Source organism: Galeopterus variegatus, unplaced genomic scaffold (genome assembly GCF_000696425.1).
Source record: "Galeopterus variegatus unplaced genomic scaffold, G_variegatus-3.0.2 Scaffold415, whole genome shotgun sequence".
In the NCBI taxonomy this organism is placed as follows: domain Eukaryota; kingdom Metazoa; phylum Chordata; class Mammalia; order Dermoptera; family Cynocephalidae; genus Galeopterus; species Galeopterus variegatus.
Window position 1 is genome coordinate 53,836 of NW_007726526.1, and position 7,498 is coordinate 61,333.

Consider the following 7,498-nt stretch of genomic DNA (forward strand, 5'->3'; position numbering starts at 1 on the left):
GGATATACATTGACATGTAAATCATGACATGTAGGATATACACTGGTAGTGGGAAGACTGAAAAAAAAGCCCACTAAAATTCTGCTCAAGCTTTGATATGGGACAAATAATTCAGAACAGTAGATATTGCAAAGATCATTTCTACTGAGCTTTGGAAAGTACAACCAGATGTCTGCTATGAGTACTATGAGAATTTACAATATCTGAAACACAACTAAATCATCCTAAACTTAGAAAATGCACACAATCATCCAGTTTCTCTATCCTCCCTCCTTGCTCAGCTCTTCTTTGTTCCTTATTTTCATGGTGGTAGAGACAGAATCACTTCTCGCCTTGAAAAGCATAGTCTAGTTAAAAGTCTCTTTAAGACAGTTGTCTGATCTTCACCTTCCCGGGGGAATGGAAACAGCATGTCCCAAGGAAGTTAATTAGCTGTTTTGATTTAAAGAAGGACATTCCGAGAGTCAGAAGCCTTAATGTGAGGAGAGGATCTCAAGTCTCTGCTACCTTTTCTAGTTCTTACTTGGCTGTAAACTGCATATAATAAGAATAAACGTCGATGGCAGAAAAGTTAGTACCAGGAGTTAAGAAAGAAGAGGAAGTGATAATTTCAGTAAAATGAACACAAAATTTGTCAGCTATAAAGGTTAGAAATTTTCTAAATTTCTGTAACCCTGTAGAGGATTAGAAATCTCATGTGTCTCCATGAGAAATGGCATTTTTTCAGTGTTCATTTCAGGAAACAAGTGTTAAACATGACAGGAATGTTTAATTACATAACAGCAACTATAAGACCTAAGAAACACTGTGCAGAAGTGTTTGGAATTATAACAATTAGCCAATCTTGGAAGCCATGTACTTGAAGTAGGAATAAAACCCTCCTTGCTGGGTGTTCTGGCATCAGTGGCTCACTTTTATTAAAACAAAAGCTTGAGACCTTCTTGGCGGGAGCTTACTGGTTAAAAGGGAAGCTTTGCTTTTTACTTTTATTTGTTTTAAATTTTATACAAAGAGAATCCAATTATGGGTAATGAAGAGGTCATTATATTTCTGAACTCTGCTACAACACACTATGACTAGCCCAAATCATATTATGTAGGGTTCCTTATACATAAACTTATCAATCAACTTTATAAATGACAGCTACTACTTCGAGCTGAAAAGCATAAAGCTTTCTCATAAGAAGATACATATTTGAAATTTTCTACTATTCCACTTGTACTGATAATTCAAGAATCCCTCAAAAAGAACCAATACTCATAATGCTAGAAAGTCATGTGCAGCTAACAACCTCAGCTCAGACTCATCAGTTCCCCAAATGCTGATCTCAGTGTTGCTAGGTCAGAACCAAGAAGGTGGGACCCAAATGTCACGACCACAGCCCTAGGACTTTGGATCTTTAAGGCAGGAACCAAACCACCCTTGTTGGACTTTTTTGGCATATGTGTTGTTTTGATGAAAACACGGGCAGTACTAGTTTCAAAGAGAGGTAAGCAATGGAACAACTCACGAACTATGTGCTTGTTTTCTCTATAAACATGTTATAGGTAATATCTTACAAATAACTTTATAGTGAACATGTTGGGTTTCCCTCAGCATCCAACCCGCCTTCCCTTGGTGCAGCTGGGATGGAATTGAGTCCCATGCCCCTCACCACTGTAACTGGTTCAGGGACAGGCGTGAGACCTGAGGCTGGCCCAATCAGAGTGCAGCTCAGGTCTCTGGTTCACTGGTTGGAGATGTCCATGTGCTGTATAGATGGGAAGTCTGGAACTGCTGCAGCCATGTCCCTGTAAGCCAGCATGAGGACAGAACCAACACCAACACAGGGAAGAAGGCAGAGAATCCAGCACAATGGAATTTGAAACATGATTTACATCTGTATTTTTCAGTTTTGAGAGATAAACCATTCCCTTTATTGTTTAAGCTAGGTTGAATTGGGATTGCTGTTATTTATAACCAAGAATCCTTACCTGTAATAAGTGGCATATGTGGAAATATTGAGAAAAGATTGCCTAAGGTAATTGTGGTTACAAATTGTATACAGTTTCACTTTTCTTACAATCTTATATTTTCTGTTATTATACTGTCAAGTAAAAGAACCTTAGAAATCTCTACCTAACCTTATTTCTCCTTAATTAAAGGTAACAATTACTTAAGTCACTCTTCTGAGTTTACCTCTTCTCATTAAATGGCCACAACATTTTACAGGTGAAGGAACTGAGTCTTTAATCCAATTCCATCTGACTCCAAAGTCTGCACTCTTAACCACTCCCTCTAGTGCAAGGGTCAGCAAACTAGGCCAGATAGTAAATATTTTAGGCTTTGAAGGCCATATGATCTCTATCATAACTCAACTTTGCTATTGTAGCACAAAAGTAGCCAGAGAAAATATGTAAATAAATGAGTGTGACTGTGTTCCAATGAAATGTTTTATGGATACCGAAACTTGAATTTCATATATTTTCAAATCACAAAATATTATTTTTCTTTTGATTTTGAAAAGTCACTTCAAATTATAAAATCCATTCTTAGCTCATGGGCTATATAAAAACAAGTGGCAGGTTGCCAACTCCTGCTCAAATATTATAAATAAATCGAATTTCTAGATTATGAGCAGGACAATATCCTGTCTGGGTGATTAATCTCCACTCCTTTGCTTAAACCCAGCTGAAGAATTTTGAGAAAGGGAATGGTCCTGTTTTAAAAAGATCATCCAGTTGTCCCCAGATTACCAAATATAAATCAATTTCTCGAATAAATACTTTACTCGAATGCAGTTTTTCTGTCTCAAATATTGGCTTCAACAAACAAGAAAAAACAGAATTTCTTTTAAAACAGAAATGACTGTTTTAAAGATTTTAAAGAAACATTTATTATGAATTTTTTAAATGGGCATTTATCTTCTGATTGCTTTTTATACAACTCCTGGAAGCTATTCTAACTGCTATGGATTTACAGACCAAGTGGATTTACTGATGGAAATCCTGAAAAATTCCTGGGCAGTTAAATTAGCCACTACACCTCAAAACACATTCTCAGAATTGTTTCTTGTACATATAAGGTGCCTAGAAGATATTGGCATGGCAAATGGGGACTTTGAAGTGAGACAGACCTGGTTTGAATCTCAGTCTAGCTGCTTACTTGCTGTAATCTTAAAATCATTTAACTTTTCTAAAGTTTGGTTTCTTCACCTGTAAAATGGGGATAATGTATAAAAATAAAGTAGTCGGATTAGTCCTTGCCATCAAAGTGCTCAACAGATGAACATTATTGTTAGTTTACAGTGATATAGCAAAGTGCAGGAACATGGACTTTGGTTAGGGTTCCTAAGTCCTGGGTTTGAATCTTTGGTTTGAATCAAAGGTTAGGGTTCCTAAGTCCTGGGTTTGAATCTTTGGTTTGAATCAAAGGTTAGGAACATGGACTTTGGCTCGGGTTCCTAAGTCCTGGGTTTGAATCTTTGCTCTATTTTCTAGTAATATGAACTGTTTCTTAGCCTTTTTAAGTTCTAGTTTTCTCACCTGGGATTTTTTCTGAGAATTACTTAAGAATAGTTGGGAGAATTAAAGAAGGCCATGCATGTATAATATGTAATTTGCTTGCTAAAATTTGTTTTGTAAAACTGAAGTAGGATATACCTTTACAAACACTTTTCAGATAATAAAGACATTTGGGTACCTATAAAACCACTTGTGGGTACAGACAGCTCATAAATAAAGAGAGATGACCGCAACTTTTTCTCATAATGAGGGCAAAACAAAAGTGTATAAATCATCAGCAAAACAAAAGTGTATAAGTGTTTTGAATGATATCAATGGAAAGTCATTATCTGCTCCAATTTATAGAAGACTGAACTGGTGCATTCATAATAATAGGACCCAAAATAATGGAGAAAAAACGAGTAGTAAAGATAAATATAATCACAAGAATAAAGCCTAATTATTTTGCAAATCCAAAATGCAGTTATACCCACTTCCACTATATTTAGTTTTGAGAAATGGACTGCTATAAATTTTAATGTGGCACAAAAATGTCAATTTCCTAAACACCACCAATATTTTGCTTTTACAATCTTAAGTTTGATAATCTTTACATTATCTTTACAATTGCTACTTTTTCTAAATAATGGTTGATACATGACCATGCCTTCTTTTCTATGAAAATTCTCCATGTTTTGCTGAAGTTTAACTAGTTTAAATTCATAACAGCAATGTCTGAAATAGCAAAAATTTGGAAATAATCTGAATATCCATCAGTAGAACAGACTGTAATATATTCACTTGAGAATATTGTGCAGCAGAAAAAATATGAACTAGATCTACATGTATCAATATGGATGAATCTCACAAACATAATAATGTGTGGAAAAGATTGTAGAGTGCATGCACTAATATGTTTAAAATATGCAAAACAACATTACGTATTCTAATAGAGTAAATGTAGATGACATATTCTGACAAAGAAAATATTAACAGTGGGTGAATCTGCTAAAGGGTATATGGGAGCTTTTGTACTATTCTTGGGACTTTTCTGTAAGTTTGGAATTATATCAAAGTAAAAAAATTATATATTCTTTAAGGATCCATACAATTGTATTGGAATATAAAGAAATGAAGAGTAATGATAAATACCAAATTCAGGATAGTGGTTGCCTTCAGGAGGTGCGGAAGGAGGGGAATGCAAGTAGGCACGGATGACAAGGACTTTCCATGGTATAAATGTTTAACTTTTCCAGCTGTATGGGGGTACCCACTACATACTTTATTCTTTATGCCTTTTTGCATATCTTAAATATTGCTTGAAATTAGTTCAAAATAAAAAACTGTACTAACATTAGTCACTTATTCCTTTTGAAAACCCTACTCACTTTGTACACTGTGCATTATGATACATACACATATCATATAGAGAGATATAATACATAGATACACTATGAATTTTCTTTTTCTTTTCTTTTTTCGAGGCCAACTTACAAGTAACTGGAAAATACAAAAGATTACAACTTGCTGTCCAGCCTGATTGAGAACTGCTTTGAAAACCTGTGGCTGTAGCCCTCCCTCCATAATTTCCCTGGCATCAGCCTGTGTAAGAACAAAGGGCAGAAACAATTCCTGCTTCTGCTTTGGTGGGAAAAGAAGTTGCTGGATTCCTAAATTGGTTTTTATTTTTTCCCATAGAAATGTTCAGTATGGTGAGTAGGTTATAATCATGATAGAACTGATCAACATCAAAGCCTTGATTTTTATCGATGAAAAAACCAAGACTGCAGAAATGATTTGAACAGGGCTCCTAAATTCTAGTCTGTCTAAAACTCCCTTCAATAGACTTTGGTTGGCAAACCAAGGGTCATCAACATTATGAGATCTGAAAGTGATGTCCCAGTTTTAACATTTAAAACAAAACCCTTTAAAAAAAATCCTTTTGTAAGTTGGTAAATACCACATGTAAAATTATTACCCAACATTAAGAAAAATTACCCTTGGCCTATTTTCACCAACATTATTCTTCATTCAGGCATTGCAGGGCCCTTCACAATCTGGCCCTTCCAACCTTTCCTGCCTCATCTCCTGGCTTTCCTTCCTTATATTTTTCAATCTTTAGTAGTACTGAGTCAGTAACAGTTTTAACACATGCATGTCCTTACCCATGCTGCTCTCTATGTCAGGAATATCCTTCTCCCCCATCCATGTAAAAAAATGTAACTGACTTCAAAATTCAGCTCCGCTATCATTTCCTCGTTGCCTAACATCTCACATTCCAGCTGTTGCCCTGTTATTGCCATTTCCTTATACATATGCCTCCCCCCCGCCCAATAATGAGCACACTGGGGGTAAGGGGCTTATGTCTTCATCACTCCCATATTCTTAATGTGTCTGTGTTCATACCTGGCACATAAGAGTCGCTCAATATGGTTTGCTCAATTAAATTAATACTTTGTTTAGGCCTAAATTACAAGTTCATGATAACCTTTTTTTTTTCTTTTAGGCTTTATCCATGTTACTAAACATGTTCTACATATAAGTCATGCCTAATGCTTCAAGTTGCTATCTTCTTGTCCAAGTCAAGTAAATCCTCCAGAATCATTAACCTGATTCTCTTTCCTATAGCTAGATACATTATGACACCCACTTCTCACTCCTATCCTCAGAATTAATTCCCAGTAATCATCTGCTCTCTGGATGTGGTCCTCATTCTTAGGAAACAACTAAAGTCAAGAATTGGCTTCATTTATGCCAGAGATCAAAAATTGGCTGCCAACGAACTTTCTCCTTTTTTTGTACATCAGTTGCCGCATGCAAAGCTGAAAAATTCCAGTCTCTATTGAAAAAACTGAAGATATGGCCCTTAATTCCCATGTGACGAGAGTGTGTAGGACCAGACTAGTCAGAAGCCACCTCTCAGATGGCACGTCCACTCTCCAATTGCCCAGCCTCCACCGTCCCTATTACAATCTAAGTGCCAGCCATTATTCATATTCTTATGCTGTTGCTTTTCACAACTCTGCACTTTTGCATTATCCTCCAGTCACTTAAGTTCGTGGCCCCTAGTTCATTCTATTACATCCCCACACCGTTTAGTTTCAGCATCACCACTTCACTCAAATCCTGCACTTGCAGACAATGGTAGAAATGGCTCAGAACACACGCACCACCCTAAATGCACTGAGTTTCCCACTAGGATGGAAAAAGGCCTGATTTCATAGTAATAACGCATCCCACACAGTAGGCATTAATGACGGCCGGGCACACGGATGACAAACACGTAAAACAGTTTTTCTTTCCTTTGCCGAGTTCACAGTGTTTGGCAATCTCACAGTGCTTTGCACTTCTCAAAGTGCATTATTTAGCATGCCCTACAGCTCCGAAGCTTCTCTTAGGGGTCACGTGGGGAAGTGTAGGGCAACTATTTTCCGGTCTCCCAGGTGTGGGTGAGGACTCACGTTAAAACACAGTGAGAAGTCAGACTTTTTTAGGTGACAGATCTGCCCCTTAATCACCCTGTGCGTGATCTCAATGAGTACGGCCCACAGGTAGGGTTGCCAGATAAAATGTTAAATGTAAATTTCAGATGTTCAACCAATGTTTTAGTGTAAGTATGTCCCAAATATTGCATGGTCAGTTCACATTTAAGTAAGTGATCTGGTTTTGTTTTGTTTTGGTCCTTTTTATTTGCTGCACCTGGCTACTCTACCTGAGTTTGTGATTTTTGCACTATATCTCTTGACTATTTTGAGCCACAAGGACAGAAGCGCCCCTCCCCCGCGGCGCTCACAGTCTAGTGAGGAGGCAAAACACGAACGGGCCGGACAGTTCAGACGCCGCCGCCACTACGAGGCTATGAAGCCGATCAAGGGCGAGGAGGCCGCCGCGGGGCAGAGCCTGCCTCGACCGGGCGGCGACAGCGGGGCAGGGGGAAGCGCGGAGGGGCCCGCAGGCTGGGCCGAGCTCCGGACGCCGCTGCTCCGCCGCTGCTCCGCCGCTACTCCGCCGCTACT